At 40.0% G+C, this 23,765-nt stretch overlaps 1 protein-coding gene across 1 annotated transcript in view; it reads left to right on the top strand.

Annotated features, from left to right (window-relative positions):
• COL21A1 (collagen type XXI alpha 1 chain) overlaps positions 1-23,765 on the top strand; it is a 1,372,657-nt gene that overhangs the window by 319,769 nt on the left and 1,029,123 nt on the right. The gene's annotated exons all lie outside the window — the stretch shown is intronic.

The raw sequence follows: 23,765 nt of genomic DNA, 5'->3' as shown, positions 1-23,765 counted from the left end.
CTCCTTCTCCAATACCATACAATCAACACTTCTTGTATTGCTATCTCTGTCTTAATTTAGTATTGCAAAAGAAGACTGTGAGGAATTGCCATCTCTAGCTTTTTCTTATTTTTATTAAATAACGACATTTTGCAGTTAATTCTCTCTCAAAAAGGGTGATGTAATAATGAACCCATTTCCAGAAAGCTCTATGCCAAAAGCATGGAGGGCACATGTGCCTTGCTGCATCAATCCTCATGTGCAGTTCCTGCCCTTTAGTGGCACAGAGCAAGTTGAAATGTCACATGTGCCGTGTTTGACAGCTGCTGTGACACCACACTGCACGTGTATGCACCTCACTGCAGACAGAGCTTGCATTGAAATCTGCACCTCTGATCCAACACCATACTTATTGTGCGGGCACTCAGTCTGGTGACAGGGTAATCTATAATAATACACCTTAGCGCAAAGTGTTCAGTTAAAAGTGTTTTGGTGTTTTATCAGTGACTGGACGTGTTGCTGCTGAGCTCTGTTTACTTGGAAAACACCCTGTGAGGATTTGAACACTTTCACTTTAAGGGCAGGAGCCATTAAGTATAGGGTGCACACGCGATGCGCGCATGCGTAGAGTTCAGTGCAAAGTGGTTTAGTGTTTGGGTGCTTTCGGACCCTAGGGAGCACAGAGCAAAAAACAAGCCATGGCATCCATGAAAACTGCTACAACAGAGACTGGTGAGAAATAACTTTCTGGCTCCCTTTTTCTCCAAAAAGCAGAGCTCAATGGTATCCTTCACTCTTAGTTTGCGCGAGAAATTCTAACCTGGTTGGTCATTGTGGAAATCTTGTTTCTTGAATCCTTTCATTGATGTACTGGTTATCAACTGAAGAAGCGCTTCCACTCCGGTGGCAGTCGGAAGCTTTGGAGCATTGGACGTTTTTTTTCTTGTATTGATTCCATTTGTCAACTAATAAGAGGTGCATCTTTACTTAATTTTTGAACCCTCTATTGCATGCTCCTGTTGGAGGGGTGAACACTTTGAGTGCCGTGTGTTCCCAGACCTAGGGGTTTCTGTGTAGTATGCAGCACTTCAAATTGTGAATTGTATCATCCACATTGTTGCATATATGGATGATCTAAGCAGCAACATTGTGAGGGGACAATTAGGGTTTGATACAACCCTCTTTGAGTCAACTCCTCAGGAGTCCCCTTTCCTCTATCACTCTGTACTCCTGGGCCAGTCACACAAAGCAGCCTCAGCTGGCAAAATCACAGGTTTTTTCCAGCAAGACAGAATTATGCACAAAATTATGCAATAGTTGTGACTCCTCCAATTCAGGGATTCAACTTCCCATTGGCAGAGGAAGATACTGTTCATGGACTCCCCTCTAGAAACATGCCTGAAAATAATTCTGTCCAGGATGAGGAGCTTCTGGTTGTATCAGTCTGCATGTTGGTACAGGAGGGAATAGCAACACTCTATATACATGCTCTAAATTGTGTTCTCTCCCACTCGGGCAATGAATGCCCCCTGAGATTGAAGTAAGAAGGTGGGGGTGTTCAAGAACATCAGAATGGAAAATTGAAAAAAAATGCTCCCAAATTGCCACACACAATAATGCTTTGTGTCCCTGTAAACCAATCATCTGAAGGCCAGAGGAATGTGGCGTGGTCCTCCCTCGGCAGAGTACCCACTCAGGCAAAGGAAGATTGGGCATGGGTGGCGGGAGCTCTGAATTTCACTTGAGCCACCCGACAATCTTTGAAAAGGGTCCGCTAGCTAGGAGCAGACTTAAAAGTGGCTCCTTAGCACACAAGAGGCCACTTTTCTTTGTTCACAAATGTTGAGACTGTTAACAAACTAAGGGACCTTGCTATCTTCCTGCTCCAAGAAACTTGGCTCACTGAGGAACCTTTAATGGCTGATTATACAATTAGCTGGGAAACACCACAGGGGCTGCCCTTTTGGTGGTCTCATGCCCATCCGCAGGCTTAGCAAATCAAATATATAGATTGGGGCAATAGCAACGGAAATTGAAGTTCTTTAGAAGACAATATTTACACCCATGCTAGTTATTAACATCTATTGGCATGAGGGAGTTGCACCCTTTGGGTGGTCTTTCTTGATGGTCTTATGGTTTTTCTCTATAAGTGGTGGGAAAAGGTACATTTTGGCATTATACTCTGTGCAGGGATCTTAATTCATCATGTTCTGAGGAGAGTGGCCTGGGCCCATTGTCGTTGATGGAGTCATAAAAAACATGCCAGTAAAGTAGACAACGGCCATAGACGGTAGGCTAGTTTTAAATCCTTGTGTCTGAAAATGCTAAATGGTAATGTAACTGGAGATGAACCTACATTGTTTAGTGGGTAAAATGGGTCTGTAATAGACTACATATATGTTGACTCCATGCCCTACTCAATATGTGATAATTTTGTGTTGAGAGCACTACAGTCAGCAATCACAGCATTCTAGCTCCCTCATTTGATGTTGAAAGGAGGGAAGAATTAAAACTCGACGTCCCTGAGGTAACAGTAAATTCGAGGCTAAACAGACTACGGTGGGATAATGGGAAAATAGCACGATTGAATTCAGAATTGGATATGATCCTTGAGGATTGTTCCCTTGTGTGAAAATATTACACATTCCCGGTTGATGTTTCACCCCTATCTAGCTGGTCTAATTGACAGAGTCTTCCCCCCACCCAGGCATGGCAAAAAGGATGATGAAATCCTGAAGAGACATCGTCATAAGTTTGATCTATGTTTGTGGGAAAGGAAGTGTCTCCTAAGGTCTTAGATTAGTACCATTAAGAGGCGTAAGCTTTCCCAAATTGCTCACAACATTAGGATTGAGAAAGTGAAACTCTCCTACAAAAAAGTGGGTAAAGAATCACTGTGTTGCTAGGGTACATAGAGAGAGAGAATTCATGGTTGAACTCCTCAGAACCAAGGATTCTTCAAGTTTCTGGACCTTTATTTATGCAGTGGGTGTCTCACAATCTATATACCAATTGAATCCTATACCTGAGGTTGTCTGGGTCAACCACTTTATTTCTATATGTGCAAGAGTTGATGGTGTCTTTATGTGGCAATCCAGCATAGACCCATGTAGATCGAACTTATGTGAGGCCTCACAGGAGGAAGTTGAAGATTGTATTAATTGGGCTAGAAGATCAAGGGCAGGGGTGCCAAACAGTCTTCCTAATATGTTGCTTCGATCAGATCCAGCAAAATGTGCCTCTGAGCATCCTATTTAATGATGCTATCAGAACAGGACGATTTCCAGAGACCTGATCTACTTGATTCGTAGTAACAATACATCAAAGGGAATAAGAAAGGACCCAATAAATTACTGTCCTATCATGATAATGGATGCAAATTCAAACATGTTTGCGTCTGTCATTTTTTCAGATTTCTGATTATGGGCCATGAGGGTAGGTAGGCTAAAATGATTTCAGTCAGGCTTTCGAAAAATCAGGGGATGGGCCTGAATGGTTTTTTGGTTAAATATCTCCAGGAGTCTGCTTAGTCCAAGAAAAGTGAGCATATATATATGTGATCAATCACAATCTTTCTAATGCGTTCGATTTGGTAAGCCACTCATTTCTTTGGACCAAGCTGAACTCCTGGGGAATCCCGTATGACCTCCTAAAAATTCTGTTGGGGCTCCATAGAACTCGAATATCCTGGTGCATCTTAACATCGAGGGAGCTCTGTAGATGGAGATCTACACATAATCTGATTTAAGACACGGTTGCATTTGGCACCTTGTCTTTTTAACCTTTATGTTTCAGACCTGCATGAATATTTAATCAGGGAAGCCTTTGCACCTCTTAAACTAGGGAATACTAAAATCCTTGTAATGGGATATGCAGATGATTTCTTTTATTCTATCTTACTCCCTGGGTTGGCAAAGGCTGATTGATGCTTTATCCAGGTATATGGAAATTCACTTTTTAAAGATGAATCCTACAAAAGTGAGGGTGATGCATTTTCCGGTCTCCCAGATGTGTTGGAAGCCCACCTGGGTCCTGAACAAAACACAGTTGCAATATTCACATTATATGATATATCTGGGAATACCCATTGTGGATTACCCCGGAACATTTTATTTAATGGACTTCCTAAACAAAAAGTCATTAATGCTCACTAGCCAGTTGCTAAAGATCATAGAAAATTCTGAATCCAGCCCATTCTTACATTCTATGAGGGGAAGTCTGGCCCCAAACTGTTATATGGGGTAGACATGTCTCTCTGTTGAATTCTCAGTAAACATCTTCTTTTTGAGGGGCTCATCTGGAAGAAAGCTCTTTGCTTGCCGAATTGTGTACCCTTGTCATTCACATGATATGAGCTGGGACTTAAGTCACTAAGAGTACATGCAGACTGGATAATGTCATCATTGTACCAGTCTCTGATAGATGCCCAAAGGATACTCTTTATAAAAATGTACAGCAGTATATGCAGCATACAAGTGAGAACTTACTTCAGGAACTGGGTCTGAAAGAGCGTGAAGGTATTGCAAATCCATGTCTTCTAAAACAAAATCCTTTTTAGGTCACATTGGGTGCATACTGTAGATGACATTCACTCTTATTGATCCCTAGCCATCTTTTTAGAGATCATAAGTGAATGGGGATTGTTGCACCATATCTGAACATTTATCCAACAAAGAACGTATGTAGCGATTTTCTTAGATTCAGGCTAGATATCGGTCCTAAATGTCTTTTGTAGATTGTGTCAAGATCGTGATGCAGGAGAAACAATGCAGCATTTATTGCTTAATTGTGAGTTTTTGACTGTCCGTCGACAAATGTGTTTTGGGAAGTTTATTGGTAAATCGCATTAGATTCATTTGGAGAACATACGGCTCTGATTGTGGGAGGTCATCCCACTTTGATAGTTATTGCTGTTGTAGGCTTTATAAAGAGTTTAAACTTGGACCAGGAGTTGGGTAATTCATTTGAGGTATTCCCATGGAAGTAGACAACAATTGTTGAAATCTAAAGGAAAGAATGTTTTCAATTTCTTTTAATGGTTTACTGATTAATTCCTTTTTTAAATTGTTTGTGTTCTTCTCCTTTTTTTTTTAAATGTTGATTGATTTTTCCAAAGGTTGCATTTTTGATATAGCCATACGTAAATAAAAATAATAAATACATTAAACCAGCCGTACCTGGATTTTGGTTTGGTGACAGATATCACACACAGTTATTAAAGCCGCTTCACATTTGCATTATACTCATGTCACCCCTGTGAGCTGAGGCCAGCTATGAAAAGGCTGCGTGGGTTCTAGGCAGATTCCTTTTCACTGCTCAGTCGGGAGGACAATATGCAGGAAAGCGGTCTCTCTTTGATTCCTTTGGCTATGATATAAGACGGTCAAGCCCACTTGTCACCTTGACGGGGATTGTATCCCTTAAAACATTCCTGACTTTGTACGGCCCCCTGTGACATTTTACATTTAGAAGGAAGGAGCCTCCCACTACTTCTTTGATTCATTTTGGACTTTCAGGAAGGACAGAATTAATGTTCTTCCAATCTTGTTGGAAGAACATTAATTTCCAAAGCCCTCCAGTTGTGACATGAAAACTGGTGTTCCAAGGCAGAGGCAATTTTTAGACCCTAACCATCCCCAGGAAGCATTGGGTGTGACGACTGTTGAACCATGACCTACACTCTCTGCCCATTGCATTGGTAGCCAAGCTCCTCACTGGACTTGAAGGACTCCTGCAGGTGCAAGCTAGCCTCCCCGGACTCGGAGTGAAGTACCATATAATCCAAAGCAGCTGGATTAATATTGTCTGCTACTTCGAACGGTCTTCAAGTCAGAGTGAACCATGTTTAAATGACTTCAAACCATCCAAGAACTGCAATGCTGCCTTTGGAACTCTATCAGAACCTCAAACCCTTCTGTTGCTGCATCAAACCAGTTTGCTGCCACCTCACACCAGCCGAGGATGTAACCCGCTCTGCTCAAACAAGAAGCTCATCATACCTTGAACTGCAAGGATCTTTTACATTGATCTGCAGACTTTTAATGGAACCACTGGAAGCACTGTTTCACCCACTGACTCAACCAAATGGTACTCATTGCATCAAAAAAGCTCAACCGACAGACCTAACCTAGCAGACACTTCAAGCAGCATCAATTTGATTCTGCATTTAACCACACAAAGCTTCACATTGAATCCAACTTGATGCCAATTCGACTCCTGGATCATGGCGACTCACTGCATTTGAATCCGCTTCAACCTGCATGCAAAGCACTGCTAAGGCCAGTTTGGCACTCTTGACCCACCAAGAAGAGGCTTGAATATTTTTGTGAGGTCCGGCCCATGGTTCAATTCTTCTCAGAAGACATATCCATTTAAAAGTGACAATGTTGAAATGTCCTGCTCTTCACCCCTGCACCATTAACTAGAGTGCGTTCATCTTCAATTTCTGCATGTTCTTTCCACAGGGGTAGGTTTATTCTAGGGATTTTATAGTCCGATATCTTGCATATTGGTGTATTTAGTCAAATAATATATATATATATATATATATATATATATATATATATATATATATATATATATATATATATATATATATATATATATATATTCAATGAAAACACGTTGTTAAAGGGACGTTATGGTTACAAGTAAAACCGAAAAACCTCAGAAATTCGTAAGCTAAGCAACAATAACATCTGCAAGCACCAATTGCATTTATGATGTCATCCTGCGTGTTAGTCTTAGCAATGCACGGTGGTTGCACAAGTTATGGTTGCTTAGCTTACCATAACTGCTGAATATCTGAGGTTTTTTGGTTTGACTTGTAACCATAATGTCCATAAAGTTTTTCATTGAATTTTATAGATTTTTATAAGTGCAACTTAACCATAACATAATGTCGCTTTCACAACATTTTTTCATGAATTTCATGGGTTTTTATTAGTGCAACGTAACCATTATCTCCCTTTAACAAAGTTTTTTCAGTGAATTTTGAGTTCTTATTAGTGCAACTTAACCATAATGCCCCTTTAACAATGTTTTTCCGTGAATTTCATGGGTTTTTACCAGTGCACGCTAATTTCCTGCAACTTAGTAATATCATACGTATATTGCAACATATGTTTCCAATTTAGAAAGTTTCACCTTAAAACTTTCCCACCTTCTATTATCATTTTTAACACTTCTATACACTTTTTGCAACCTTTTCTGTTGTTTTTGCATCTGTTGTCATCTGCGAATTTCTGATGTCACCGCAGACTTTTCGGACAGTGTCACATGACCTTCAGCATGCACCGCATGATGACGTATCTGCCAAAGTGCTGCACTTTGCGAATGGGTCCGTGCTTCGCAAACAGTTCAGAACTGCATTTTCTTCTGATCTAGGAACTTTGAAACTCCAAATGTACCCGTACACAGCTCCTACACCTACTCTTACTCATTATCCATTAACAATCTAGCACAGAGCACATGCTTGGAACAATATTAGCAAAAGTACTATTTATCTTAAAAATGGCATCAGCTATTGTCATCCCTCCTGCCCAAGAGCCCCCACCACCACCAGCAGCAGGAGGACCTAAACAACAAAAAAAATGCAGTACTTCGAAAGACAATGACAAGGACCAAGAAGATGAGGTAGAGGAAGTGCCTACCTCTAGCACCCAGAGAGTGGCAGTTCTTTACCACTATTGGGAATGTACCAAAGATTAAAGGTACAAAAGTGAAATGCACTGAGTGCAACGTTGTACTCAGTCGCGGACTACCTGCACAGTACTCCTATCTGACCACCTCACTGCGGAGCCACAGCAAATCCAACCACCGCAATGCTCTCAGAAAGGTTGTTCCTTTCTTAGCAAGTAGTAGGCTTTCTTCCTGCACCTCATCTTCCTCAACCAATACTGTAAATACACAGTCTACTTCTGTGGGACAGAAAATCCCAATAGCTTCCCAATAGCTTCCTTGCGAGTGATAAAAGAGGATGTTTATCCATATCTTTCGAAGACAACAGTACTCTGTATATACTGCAACACACCACTCGGGGGGAGCTATTCACAGTGTTTTGCTGTAATCAAGGAGCATGAGAAACGCTGCACCCTACCTTAGATGAACACATGCACAACATCTTCCCCTGTTCCCTGCCCCTCCATATTAGTGCTTGGTGCATCTTCCCTCATTTGCCTCCGCACCTTACTTTCTGACATCTCATGGAATAAAACAAAGTCAAAAACAACAACAAAAAGTTCCTTTACATTAATTTAGCTCCCAAAATCCCAGTAGCCTAAGTTAATGGCCCAGGTGAATCGAGGGCAGATAAGGCAGGATACGGACTGTTATCCCCCACTCCAGCCCCTGCAACGAGGGATGAAGGCCATTAGCACCCCGAATTGCCAAATTGGTAATCTGGGGTGCTAAAAAAAAAAGGATTTTCCAAGATGGCCACCATGGAAAGGGAATGTGGGGCACTGTATGAAGTCCTACTTCCCTTTCCATGACAACCTGCGGGAGGTGAATGGACGGTGCAAATGCAGCGGCAGCACCTGCTGCTGCTGAAATAAGGTAAGTAGGGAGGGTGAAAAAATAATAAATGGGATGGAGGGTGGGGAGGAAGATGGTGGTGTGGAGAGCCAGCCATCATGAGACTTGGAACGCGGGCTTGTACCGGCGGTTCAAGCTTCAGTTCATAGCCACCTGATTGGCTGGCTCCCCCACCCAGTGTGTTAATATACAATTGTATATTAGAGAAAAATATAAATGACAGAAACAATTTTCTGTCCAAAATACTTTTCTGTAGCATACAATAAGGACCATAATCGATGGACCTTCATAACTATCCAACACCTCCACATTCCCTTTTCCATGCCATGGATCATTAAAACACCCGGATGGCATGTGCACACCATTGCACAGGGCAGCCCTTCAACCCTTTTTAATTTTATATTTGTAATACTCCCTCAATGCCTGCTTTCAAACAGTCACACATCCATTCATGAATCACTTCCAAAAACTGTACAATAGCCCTATGACCATATGGAGCTTCCACACACCAACTGCCACTTAACAATCTTTTCCAAATCTTGTACAAATGCATGTCCATTACTTATACAAAATAATTGGACACAATGTTCCTATAAATGCACATATGCATTGTGCAGTGAGAGAAGTGCATAAACAGAATGGGAAGTATGAATGGACATGTGCCGATGAGAACCCAGGAGGCAAATGCAAAGGTGCATCGCCACTGGGTAACTACTCGAGCAGAGGAGTGCCAAGGGTGGGATGCATCTTAACCATAACATCCCTTTAACAAAGTTTTTTTCTGTCAGTTTAATAGGTTTTTATAAGTTTCATGGTGTTACATCACTATATATAAGTTATTTAATAATTCCTCCTTTCATAAATATGGACGAACTATAAACCTCCTTTAAGAGGCACATTTTTTGCAACACATACTTATGTCTGTCGTTAGCAGCGCATTCTGGGGATGGAAATCATCATTCAATTGCCTACAGTTTAAGGCTCTGCCATGACCCCAGCTAAATCAAACCACCCCTATTATTCAGTGCACCATCCCTACATCCTAGCTCAGTTTCCACTATTCCCTAATAATCTAACCAATGGCCAGTGCTCATGGCTTGCAACCATGGTCAGTCTCAAAATCAATGGCGCATAGACTTCGGCCATGTCCCATTCCACAATGAGCAAATCAGAGTACACTTTGCATTTGCAGAGGACCAGGCCCACTACCCGGACACCAAATGCATATCAGTAGTTTTTATACTTACATTCTTACACTTTCCAAAAATATGCTTTCAGGTTCTTGCTAATGCTCATCGTGCAAGTTTGTTGTAATCGAGTCCGCCACTTCAGGCTGTAACCACAAGCAGAATATTTGTTCCCATTCACACCTACCGCTTCGGTGATGGTGCATGCCCCAATAAGCAAATTACAGTACACATTTCTCATTGCTCAAGGGCAGGCCCATTGCCCAGACACCAATGTTATATCACTGTGTGCTGTACTTATATTTTACACTTTAAAAAAAAAAATTGAAAAACAGCACATATTTGCAAAACCATGCTTTCCAGTTTTTGCTGACCCTCCTCGTGCATATTAACTGCAATTCCATCCAGCACTTCAACCTGTACCCACAAGCACATTTTTTTCCCTTTAAAACCTATCCCAATTTCGAAAAACTTTACCACATAGTCGGTCCCTGGTAGCCATGCCCACTTTATCCCCATTGCTGATCCATTGTGGTCATTGCTAGTAACCAGATTGTCTGGGTCATGGCCATGACCCGGACAATCTGCCCACTGCCCATAGCCACAGGCTACACCTCATTCACCAAAGATATATCACTATTTTTGTGCCTACATTATGACACACAAAATAAATCACGGACACATTTGCAAAACCATGCTTTCAGGTGCTTGCCAATGCTCCTTACATGAGTGTGCTGCAAATCCGCCCATGTTAAATCTTTAAAAAAAAATCCATTCAGACGTTGCACAGACATTCAAGGTTGGGTCTATAATCTTTCTCAAAAAGTTGGTCCACAATTGTCAAACAGCAACCAAGCTAGAAGAAATCTAAACATGTTGAGACCCCCCCTTTAATTTTGCCCCCTCTTGACAAACTTTGCAAAAACATTTATATTTACATCTTTAATCTTTTTACAAAATTTTGTTCAGATTCGTCAAATGCCACCACATTTATAAGCCTATACAATATTTTGAGAACCCCCGCCTCTATTTGTGTGCCCTCTTAACTAAACAACACCACACTTTGCACAGACAGTCAGCATCTGGTCTAGAATACAATTCCAAAATTTCATGCAGTTTCATTGAGTGGCACCAAAGTTACAAACCATCCAAAAACTGCTTTTCACCAACCCTGTATTGCAGAAATAGGCATATTTGTCCCCGAACATCTCAGATGTTTGCGAAAACCACAGGACTGCCCTGGACTGTTCATGGACACCAGAGAATAAAAACACCAGTTTCTTGGCTTTTTAAGGCCATATCCCATCCCATCCTCATCACCCCTCACCTCTCCACAAATAGTTTTATTTGTTTGCCAATGCAATGTTGTGTTTTTTAACATGTTTCTACTGCAGTGTTTGTGGACATCGGCCGCTGTCCGCGAATCCAACATGGCAGTGCGTTTCAAAAAATCTGATGCACCTCACGCTTTTCACCATCCAATCAGCAGGCGCATCCGATATCTACGGACATCACACCGTCCTCTGGACTAATCAATAACTTTTGTTATGTCATCTTTGATGTCCTGGGTGCTAGTTTTAGCAGTGCACAGTGGTGGCACGAGTTATGGTAGCTTAGCTTACCATAACTGGCGAATTTGAGGGATTTTTCGGTTTTACTTGGAACCATAACGTCCCTGTAACGTTTTTTTCCACTGAATTTCATAGGTTTTTAGTAGCACAACTTAACCATACTGTCCCTTTAACAAAGTTTTGTTACTGAATTTCATAGGTTTTTAATAGCGCAACTTAACCATAACCTCCCTTACCAAAGTTTTTTTTACTGAATATAGATATACATAGTGTGAATTTCATAGGTGTTTACTAGGATTCCCTTACTTTATATACATGTAACATAGAATATACTGAACCCTAGTGCTTTTGATGTCCGCGGACTGTGCGTATGTCCGCGGACGGACGCAGACAACATCAACACTACCCAAAAACTCAGGGGGGTATCTTAGATTGTTGTATCATGCCATATAAACACTGAACAAGTTCAAAAAGCAACACATGTACACATTATATGTAATAATAAATAAGAAGTGAGACCTATATATGTAAGACATGAACCGTCCATTTAAATAGCATATGTACTAGAATGGAATATACCAAAACAAAAAAGATATGCCTCCAACATAATTACCTCACAGAAACTGCACAGCAAGAAGCAACAGCATACCTACACAACAGTAACAACAAAACTTACCAGAAACTAGTAAGTAAACTTCATTTTTCTTATATATTTCTAAACTTTCTCTATCAGGTACACTAAAAGTAATATATTTCTTTTACACAGAAATGCCCAGTACTTTGGAATGGCTTGAAGAAATGAGTGAAGACAGTAATACTAATGGTAGACACTTCTCTATACAAGCCAGTTAATAACCATTACTTTATGTGAACTTAACACTTTTTTTAACAGACCATACAAACAGTGAAAAAAATATAACAAGAGACATTAGAAAATGTTCTGCAGCAAATGGAAAAAAAAATTGATATGCTAATGGAAAATGTCAATCTTTTAAAACATTTTGTGGAGGACCACATAAAAGAAAACATTAAATATAATTGTCCCACATGTACCTGTTCCCCCTCTCCATGTCCCAGTCAACTATCCCCAAACCCTCCACACCAAGAAAAACATTATGAGACTTCAATCCCTTCATTCCTTCCATCCATCCTCTCCAAACCCCTAATTCCCCTGTATTTGTGTCAGTTTCTGCTTCCCCCTCTCTTTCATAAATGTTATATTTGTATATAATAATAAAATATTATGTGTGTTGTTACTTCATTCCTTTGTGTCTTATTTTTAAAAAAAAGACAGTTAAGGTGTCCGCGGACAGCGCGGGTGTCCGGAATGTCCATAATTAACCAAAATGGAGGTGTCCTCAGGACACTATACCTGTCTGTACTGTCCGCAATCAAAATGGAAATGTTCTTAAAACACATTTGATGTCCGGGATGTCCACAATTAACCAAAATGGGGGCGTTCTAAGAACACTATACCTGTCCGTACTGTCCGCAATCAAAATGGAACTGTTCTTAGAACACACTCGATGTCCATGATGTCCGCAATTAACCAAAATGGAGGTGTCCTTAGAACACTATGCCTGTCCGTACTGTCCGCAATCAAAATGGAACTGTTCTTAGAACACACTCAATGTCTGGGATGGCCGCAATTAACTAAAATGGAGGTGTCCTAAGAACACTATACATGTCCGTACTGTCCGCAATCAAAATTGAGATGTTCTTACAGCACACCCAGTGTCCGGGATGTCCGCAATTAACCAAAATGGAGGGGTCCTAGGACACTATGGGCCTCATTAAACGGACGGCGGTGGACCAAGGTGCTATTAGCACCTTGGTCCATGCCGGTAAAATACCGGCACCGCCTTGGAGGAAAGGGGAATTACCGCCCTATTCCAAGGTTGGTGGGGCGGTAATTCCCCCTTCCCCCATTGCCCTTCCCCATTCCCATTTTTGCCCCATAGGGCATAATGGGAATGGGGAAGGTGCTAATTACGACACCGCAAATTGCGGTACCGTAATTAGCTCCCTGGTCCCTTTGCGGGTTGGTTTTTAACGCCTGCAAAAAGCAGGTGTTAAAGTCTCCAACCCGCAAAGGGACCTCGTAGTAAGGCGGGAAGAGTTAACGGTCACTGGTACCATTAACGGTGACCGTTAACCCTTACCGCCGTCCGTGTAATGAGGCCCTATGCCTCTCCGTACTGTCCGCAATCAAGATGAAACTGTTCTTAGAACACACTTGATGTCCGGGATGTCCGCAATTAACGAAAATGGAGGTGTCCTTAAAACACTATACCTGTCCGTACTGTCCGCAATAAAAATGGAACTGTTCTTAGAACACACTCGATGTCCGGGATGTCCACAATTAACCAAAATGGAGGTGTCCTAAGGACACTATACCTGTCAGTATAGTCCGCAATCAAGATGGAACTGTTCTTAGAACACATTCCATCTCCGGAATGTCCATAATTAACCAAAATGGAGGTTTGTACTGTTCGAATTAAAATAGGAGTGTCCGCACTGTCCGTAGAACATCTATGCACATGCGAACCACACCCATAGGTCCTATGAACATTGCGCCTGTCCGTAACTATCCGTTGCACGTGTGTCACACTTTTAATTAGTTTGAGGACCTGAACACTGTCCATAGAACACCCGCACGCATGTGCACAATCGTCCCTGCACATTTGGTGTCCTACGGACAGCCATTCCATTCGCAAACGTGTCCGCAACGTCATCATGTGACCGCACTCATGCTGAGCATGTGTTCTTATTTGCGGACACTTTCCGGGTCCCCAACCACTTTTAAAGTATTTTTTGGACAATCCAAAGTATTTTACATTAAAAGGTCACCACTGCAAATGTCCCAGACAATGTCCCTGGCAAGCCTTTTTTTTGGTGTTCGATCTGTCCGCGGACAGCGCGACTGTCCGCGAAGTGTGCATCAACACCTCTATAAAAGGCCACACCCTAGAATTGCTCCTCATTGTGCTTCTGGCTACCTGACAGAGCATTGATTCTTCTTGCATTTCCTGCATTGCTGCTGACTCTTGCCTGCTGTCCTGCACTCTTGGCTACTTCAGCTTCATCTCCACCCCTAACCCCTCCACCACCACCACCTCCCCAAGGGCCTGCAGAAGGGAACAGGCGTGAGGATGCAGAGGAGACGGATGAAGAGGATGAAGAGGATGAGGTAGTGGAAATGCCCTACTACCATCACTCGCCGTGAGTCTTGGGTGTGGCGGTTGTTTACCAATCTTGATGGAGTGCCAAAAGCTTGTGCGAAAAAGGTGGTCTGCAATCAGTGCCACATGGTTCTGATTCATAGAAGGCCTGGTTCGTATAGCTTTGGTACGACATCAATGAAGCGACAACTAAGGTCATTAAACGGTGGGGCTATTTGCAAGGTTGTACCTTGTGATGAACGTATTAGGTTGAGTTCCTCTACAGCATCCTCTGTTTCCGCTCCTGTCACCATAAGAGACACTCCGGTGGGACAGCATATCACTCCAGCTGCCTCACAGGCCATTCATGATGCTGTTGACCCTTACCTTTCGAGGGTCACAATATTGTGTATGTACTGCGATGCAGTACTCTGCAGGGGGGAGAATCTTTGGAGTGCTTTCGAGACTGCGGTCAAGGAGCACGAGAAGGTCTGCCCACTACCAGAATAAGGCCCACCCTACATCTTCCTCTCTCCACCTGCCCTTTCTTATCCCCGTGGTTGGTGTCCCTTCCTTACCCTCCTTTCCCCTCCTTTCCTAGTGTGTCATGTTTAAAAAAACTAAAAAAATATAAAACAAATTTTTTTTAAAAAAAAGGCTCTTTTCAGAGCCACTTTTCACTGTTTAAAAATAGAATTAGCAGAACTATTTCACTTTTCTATGGGAAGAAGAGGTGGCTCTGAAAAGAGCCTTTTGGTGTTTTTTTGTGTTTCAAAAACTTCAAATGATTAACACCTACTGCAAAATGTAGTCATGTAATTACAAAAAAAGTTGCAATGCATTTTGTATATTTCGGAGAAAAATCTGATTGCCAGCATAAGTAAGATGTACACAATCTCTGCGAAAAGTGTGTGTACTACAAAGCATAATATTTTCATTGTGAAAAGAGAACATGCCAACATCTCTTATAAAGGCACAAACAGCCTTATTGACATTGCGCCTCGCTTTCTCCATTTGTGGACCAAATAAAGAAGAACGCAGTCACATTTGTCTCTGCGCAATACGAGAAAAAATTACTTGGGAATTTGGAAACATGTCCATGAGCTTCCCAAGTCCTTCTTTCATTGCAAATTGCAAAGAAATTCCAGACACATGTCCTAAACTGTTCCCTCCACAATTAATAATAATTATGTCTGGATGACGCTGTGCCATCAAAGTAGCAGAGAGAGGTACCAAATCTAGCCACTTCATTCCACGCACTCCATGCCAGTGCACTTACACATGAGGTAATCCAAGATGTGCATCCACTCCACAGCGTTCTGCATGCACCTCCAACCAATGTATCCACGAGTCTCCCAAAATCCAGATAATCTGTTTTCTGAAACACACAGCCATAGCTATCTGTTCTTCTCTCAGGACAAATACTTTCTGACAAACTCTCTCCTTACACAACACACCCAGTAAACTTTATTGACCAATCCCCAACTCTGCTCATTATCATTTTCATGCCACTCCACCCCAAAATCCCTGTATGTAACACGCGGTGTCCGCGGACAACCGCCATGTCCGTGGACACATCGTAAAATCTGAGCATGATGAATTTTACATTTAAATTATTTACCCCATTTCCCCCTTGAGGTTGGCTCTGAAAAGAGAAGTTTTTTTGGTTTTTTTGCAGATGTTTGAGGGATACCTTTTATTTTGTTCTTTTTTTGGTTTTGTTTTCTTATTTTACTCCTAAAATCTTCACATAAGCTTCTCCAAAGCAACCCTTATGTTCCAAAACAGCATGTCATTTCCCATAAAAGATAAAGAAATACCATCTTCTTTAAAATAAACAGCATTACCAGAATCAATGTTCTCATTATTACAAAAGAACATACCAGCTCTAAGCATGAAAGCAAACATGTCTCGGTTGATTGCACAACTAGCAATGTTTTGCTGAGGACAAAAAACAGAACTATTGTCCTATATTGCCCTAGCTACTAAATCAGAAAAAATAACTTGGGCATTTGGAAGGACATTACTGCTTGAACCAAGTGTTCCAAATCTGCTAATGAAGTAGGGGCACTGACATAGCCCAAATGCAAAACACGCAAAACTCCCAAATGGGGACTGTTTATCCTGTCCATATCTTCACAAACTTGTACAATTCCTTGCACATTGAAATCAGGTACAGTGCTCCCCCCCACCTTCACTCCTTTAACATCAAAATTGTTTGCCACAGTCCTGCATGTAGCATACTGCTCCAAAACATGTAAAAACATATCTCCAACCACCAACACCCTGACTTTCTCCACCTCTGCCATCTTCACTACACACAGCCTCTTTCAACACAAATCCACAACCTCAACGCCTGATTGGCTAATCCTTAAAGTTCCTTTTCTATGCTGGATTTGCTGGAAAACCCTGGATGTGGCACGCCCTGTCCACGGACAGCTGCGGTGTCCGCAGAGCGTCTAACACTGGGGCAGCCCTTCTACCCTTTCCACTTCACATTCCCTCATTGGATACAGCAAAGCAGTCACACAACCATCCACCAATCACATCCAAGAACTCTACATCTAACTCCATCATTATAGTTCAGCACTTCAAATTTACTGTTGATCACTCTGAGTTCAAGTCTCATGCCATTGGAAAGCACCTACTACAAAAGCTACTGTACAAGTATCCAAGATTTCTACTTGCAGCTTCATGCATATCCACATGCATGAATACAAACTACAGGCATACATATTTTCTGCACAGTACATGTACAACTCTTATAAATGCGTATAAACAGGGTAACTGCCACTTAACCTGTATAACCTATAAAATTAATTTACTGTCATTTTTCCCATCTGCTATAATCAACTGTCACTTTCAAACCTGTCTCCTATCTAAACTATCTAAAAAAAGTGTAATTTCACATTAAAAGATGGGAGAAATAACAGTATAATTGTTTAAAAACTTAGTAGTGCATGATAAAATTACACATAGCCAGGATGAGTTCACACAGATAGACACTGTCATTACAAAAGCTCCCAGCTGAAATAATACCCCTTTTGTTACGCACCCCTTCACAAATGCATACATTCCATGCTTTTCTATACAGTTTCTGCCATTTACCCTATAAAAAAGCTAAATAAGTATATAATTATTTCTTCTATCTCCAAAATCCAAAAACACAGACTTAAGAAACAAAGTGAGTGTCATACGCTTAGTATTATACTCATTTGCAAAACATGTTCAACTAACAGATTCTAAATAAAATGTACAGGCTGCACAAGGCAAAAGAAACTGCATTCACACACTATGTTCAGTTATCAAAAAACACTACTACTACAATAACAACATTAAAATGAACGTCTAAATTTACAACAGTGCTATAAACACACATATTCACTAACTTCTTTCTTTTACAATTGCAGTGAAGACCACTGTCCTGAAAAGCAGCAGCATCTGAAGTACAAACAACATTGTTCCGTACAAAAAAGTAAGTACAATACTACCATAATGTTCTAATTGTTGCTCAAACACACTGTGGGGCTGATTCATGTAATTTGTGCACCGAAAATAGGGGATTTGTGCACCATTCTGCCCACAAATCCCCATTTGTTAAACAGGGATTTGCGGGCAGAATGGGACACAAATCTCTGTTTTGCGGCATACAACTTCCATAAATAAGCCCCTATAATGTTAGTATTACAGAACAAAGAACAGCTTACTTTCCCCACTAGCTTACTTTGTATTGCTATCTGAACCCCAGTATAGTAACACACAAATACAAGAATAGCCTTCCCAACTTGTTTTAGCTGGCCATCACACACCTCCACATACATCCTTACCATCATACTCAGACACTCATGCACACAGCACACATACATTGCACAACATCCCAAACCATATCTTCTTTTTTTCCAACAGAGCCCAAAGAATGCCTACCAAAAGGCAAGTCTGTAGAAAGCAACGCAGAAGTAGAGTATATCAAAATAAAAGTGTCCAAAATAAGCATCCATCTCTAGCAGAATTTGTACAAAAAGTTCAAACAAAACAGCTAATACAGTCATTAAGTGAAACAAAACAAGCTTCCAGTACAGAAACCTTGCCTCCTCTTTCAAAATGTAAAATGAAACAGAAAGTGATTAACAAGAATTCAGTTACCACTACTAGTAACACTGCTCCTATAAATCTTGATGTAGTGGCAAGTAACAATACCAAAAAAAAAAGTATCAGAAAATGTTCCGCCACAGAGTCCTTCAGAATCTTATAAAAACAGGAGAGAAATCAAGCACAACCCTTAAAACCTACCATAGAAAATGAATCTTAGAAGCTCTCATTGACAGTGCAATCCTTCTCAAAAGGAAGTTATTTATTTTATTTTTAAACACAATGAAACTACTAACAAAACTAACTACTAAACTACAAAAAAGACTTCTCAATAAATGAAATGTCAACAAAAATAACTTCTTAAATATTTGTGGAGGTGAATGGAGACACACCACAAGCACAGAACCATATTTTAATGAAGAAGCATATAAACAAAAGCAAACAAACACAATTGCCATACATAGCAGTGGACATGGGTATGAAAAGCTTAATAATACCATAATGGAACAAGAAATGCTGCTTATAAAAATATTCCCAGAAAACTCAATATCACCTCTCCATTCAACTGAACCAAAACGTCCAGTGTAAAAATGGCCACGCACGTCAATGTGTAACATTGCCAAATAATCTTTCAAATCTTTACGCCAGTTCCTTAAACAGTACGTGAAAGACAAAGACAAATTCAAAATGAAACTACTGCAAAATATGGATACCTGTCCAGTGCGGAAATACACAGGACTACAAGGACATTCATTAGCCTGAATTTCAGGACCTATTTGCAAAAGCACCTTCCATCATATCCAAATGATATCAACACATCATTCAACTATAAGAAATCTAGTCCATAAACTGTACTATGCTAAAAGTCCTGCTTTAGCACTAGCCAATTTAAATAACAATCTTCTACATAGTACAGCCAAAGACCTACTTGAAGAAATAGAGCATTTTGAGAGAAAATATTTTGGAAGTGAAAGCCACTTACAAAATGCACTAGCTTTACAATAGACTACCAAAATTGTACAGATGGCAACCTTCTACTACACACATACAAAAAAGAAATACTAAAGCACTAGCACACAAACTGTAAACATAAAATACAAATTAGAAGACAATGAAAATTCCAAATGGTTTTAATTAGCTCTCTACCTTATAGCAGAAAACAAATACGAAATAACTGACCCCTTAATACTTAGTTACTGCACTACAAAACCTGACAACAACCAAACAACCAAACTCCTTCACGAGCTATCACAAATAACATGGAATTATTCCCACTGCCAAAACCCCTGTAACAACTCAATTTATACGAGAGCATCATAATTCAAACAGTGCACTCATTTCAAGCAATAATACGCCTTCAACCAAAAACAGCAAAAATACCTCCCTCTGAAATAGTGAAAGGCATTTGTGGCAAAGTAGTTTACAAAAGACAAAAAAAATTGGCAAAAACTTGTGGACTTACATAAAGTTAGACAAGCCTTGTAATATCTAAAAGACAATAATGACTACTACAAAGAAATTAATATTGAGAAAACCTGAGGGAAACCACTGAAATAATTCAAGAGTCACCAGAAAATGGCCAATTTCAACTTCTAGATCCTGCTACAGTATCGAATATTTTAGACCATTATACAATTCATCCACTACACTCTAAAGATTCCATAGATGATGCACTGGAAACGTACCAAATGCGACAAACCAAAGGATCACCTATCAGCATATGGAAAAAAAGTATAGAAGCACATGATTTTCCTCTACTCTTTCCTACTGGGAAAGGAGGAAGGTACAATGATAGACACACTCAGATAACAGCATTAGAATACCACTCTTTATGAATGTATTCTGAAGATCCCAGATTTAGACAAAATGTGGAATACATATTCCACCTACTCTTTGAAAGTGAACTAGCAACTCTATGCTATGGAGTTGCACACACATTGAAATCAGGTACCCATTTTCAAAATATGTCAGCTACACAATTACTACAAAAAGTAGAACAAAAAGATGAGGTTCTACAATCAAGCATTACAAATCTGTTAGCAAACATGCGTGGTACAAAAGAATACTCGTTCCGACGTCACAGAGATGTATGTTGTATAAGAAACCTTGGCCCACCCACTTGGTTTGTTACATTAAGTTGTGCAGAATATGCATGGGAAGATTTACATGATTTCCTACGCATAGCAAACAAAAACAAAACAAACATAGATATACTAACACCTGGAGGACTCTGCTGTCTAGATCCCGTTAATGTTTCAAAATATTTCCATCATCGCTTTGTTGCTATGCTACACTTTATTTGTAATAACACTGTTCCTCCCCTCAGAGAAGTGGAACACTTCTTTTGGAGAAAAGAATACCAAGCCAGAGGAGCACCACACATCCACATGCTTTTATGGATTAAAAATGCTCCTAAATTTGGTCAAGACAGTGATGCCACTGTTGTACAGTTTATCGAAAAATATGTCACTTGTGAAATTCCTTCACAAACAACAAATAGTGACCTTCATGCACAAATTGTACAATTTCAAAGACACAAATGTGGGGAATATTGTTGTTGCAAATATAAAAACAAAGGGAAATACTACATCAAATGCTGCTTTGGTTTCCCTAGACCAGTTACAGCAACAGGTCAAGTAAACAACTTCATGTCTTCAGTTAGAGATAGTGTCAAAGGTAAATCACCTAAGAACACATATTACATAAAAAGAACAGAAGAAGCAAAATATATCAATGATTACAATGCAATCATTGTCCTCTTAGGGAATGCAAACATAGATGTTCAGTACATTGCAGACAATTCTCCTGCAGTTGCACGATATGTTACAGCCTACTTAACCAAAGCAGAAAAAACAGAGCTTCAAGACCTCTGTGATGACCTATCATCTGACAAAACACTGTCACCGAAATTGTATAGCTTAGGCATAAAAATGCTCTCTCATAGAGAATGTGGCTGCTATGAAGCTGCAGACCGTTTAACTGGTACTGCTTTGTATGGAAAATCTGAAAATATAGTATGGCTAAGTCTTGGTCCTGCTAAATCTAGAAAAAGAGTTCTCAAATCATATGAGGACATAGAAACAATAGCCAAAAATGATCCCAACAGGCACATACTACCTAAACAGGAGAACCACTTTGGAAACCATGTGTCTATGCCACATAGCCCAAAACTTCATATATAACAATAATAATATAAAACCAGATGAAAACAAAGGTAGATACAGAGTGAAAAATTGTGAAGGCAGCTTAGTGAAACTTACCAAACAATGCTTAATTAATCATATCAAATTGTCATTAAAAACTCCTCAACATAAAAAACTATACTACATGTCCCTGCTACAACTTTTTAAACCATGGAGAAAAGTTACTAGATATCTATGACTCCTATGAAGACCTTTTCAAAGCAAATGAAAGCACTATAACAGATGTAAACTTTACGCAGTACAAAACAATGTTGCACAATGAACAGCAACACGAAGAAGAATTCCAGGCCCAACTATATGAGGACACTCCCGACAGTAGTCAACGTTCTGTAACAGGAAGCCAAGAACCACTGGGACAACCACTAATAGCAAATGAGGCAGAATTAGCTATGACAGAAGTAGAAAACATGTGTCACTATGAAGAAACTACAGAAGACTTTACTCTACTGAAATCAAAACTGAACAATGAGCAGCGTATCATTTTACAAGAAGTAACAAAAGAAATTGAAAATGGTCTACAACATGAAAATAAAAACTGTACCTGCCAAAACTACAAACCTATACTGCTATACGTCAGTGGTGAAGCTGGTTCAGGAAAAATATTCTTATTCAAAATCATCAGCAAATTCCTTCAACAATTGACAAACAACAAACTGTCAGCTGTTGTAACTGCCCCCACAGGTTTAGCTGCCTACAACATAGGTGGTGTCACTTTACACGGATTACTACTCCTTTCAGTAGAATACTAAAAAAATGTGATTATTACAAACGTTCTACAGAAGCTGCAATGGAACTACACAGAGTTTTGAAACAAACAAAAATGCTACTAATAAATGAAGTGGGCCTGGTCTCCAACCTAATGTTGGCTTTGATTCTCCCCAGATTACAAGAGGTGCTCAAGAAAGACTACGAAGAGCTCTTTGGAGGAAAACAAATTATTGTTTTTGGAGATCTTCTTCAATTGACTGCAGTGAAAGGTGAACCTATTTTTAAAACCTTAGGGCACAAATTCTGCTGTAAAACTGTTGGCAGCATAGGAAATGTCAACCTTTAGCAACATTTCCAATACAGAGAATTAACAGAAAATAGGCACCAGTCTGCAGACATCACATACACCAACATTTTAAAAAGTATTAGAGTTGGTGTACTATCTAAAGAATCACAATCAATATTAAAAACCCGGCACATCAATGCACTCTACCGCCATAACTCATGTGCTACTAATGTCATGGAAAAATTAACACACAAAAATATCAATTGTATGTCCTTGATGCAAGCTGTTCCAAAGTCAATGAAACAATGTTGAAAAAAGAAATGCAACCAATAATTGAAATTTGCTCCACAGACAAACTGGACAAACATGGTATGACACTACCCATGTGTCAACAAGCCACAACAAGAACAACATACCTTAGAAAACTCCAACACAGCTGGTTTGGAAAAAATATAAAAATTATCTTTAAACTGTAGAGTAATGCTTAAACGTAACCTTGACGTGGAGCAAGGACTAGTTAATGGCACACTTGGTACAGTTGTTGGCTTTCAAACATACCCACGTGACAACAACATTCAGTTTGTCAATATTCTCTTTGACAAACTATCAGAAGTTAAAAAGATAGGACGCTCAACAGCCCGATTCCTTCTTTTCAAAGACATGTATGTACGCAGAGAACAATTTTCTCTAACTCTAGCATACACAGTCACCATTCACAAATCACAAGGTCTTACCCTAGATAAAGCATTAATAGATATTGGGAACACAGTTTTAAAGAAGGCATGAGCTACCTAGCACTATCACGCTTACGTACACTTGACAGACTATTTCTAATCAACTTCGATGCAAGTAAAGTAATGCTGATATTCCTTGCATTCTAGAATACAATAGACTACGTTCACTGTATACCCCATCTAAAAACCTATACTGTTCCACAAAAAGCAAAACGTTGTAAAAGAAAACTACTTCAAACAGAAACGCAACAGGATCTCACTGCAAATCCTCCAAAGAGAATAAAAGAAGCTAATACTTCATCAATTACTAAA

Source organism: Ambystoma mexicanum, chromosome 4p (assembly GCF_040938575.1).
Source record: "Ambystoma mexicanum isolate Mex_15411 chromosome 4p, UKY_AmexF1_1, whole genome shotgun sequence".
Lineage (NCBI taxonomy): Eukaryota > Metazoa > Chordata > Amphibia > Caudata > Ambystomatidae > Ambystoma > Ambystoma mexicanum.
Note: the sequence above shows the minus strand (reverse complement) of the source record. Positions and strands in the feature narration are given on the sequence as shown.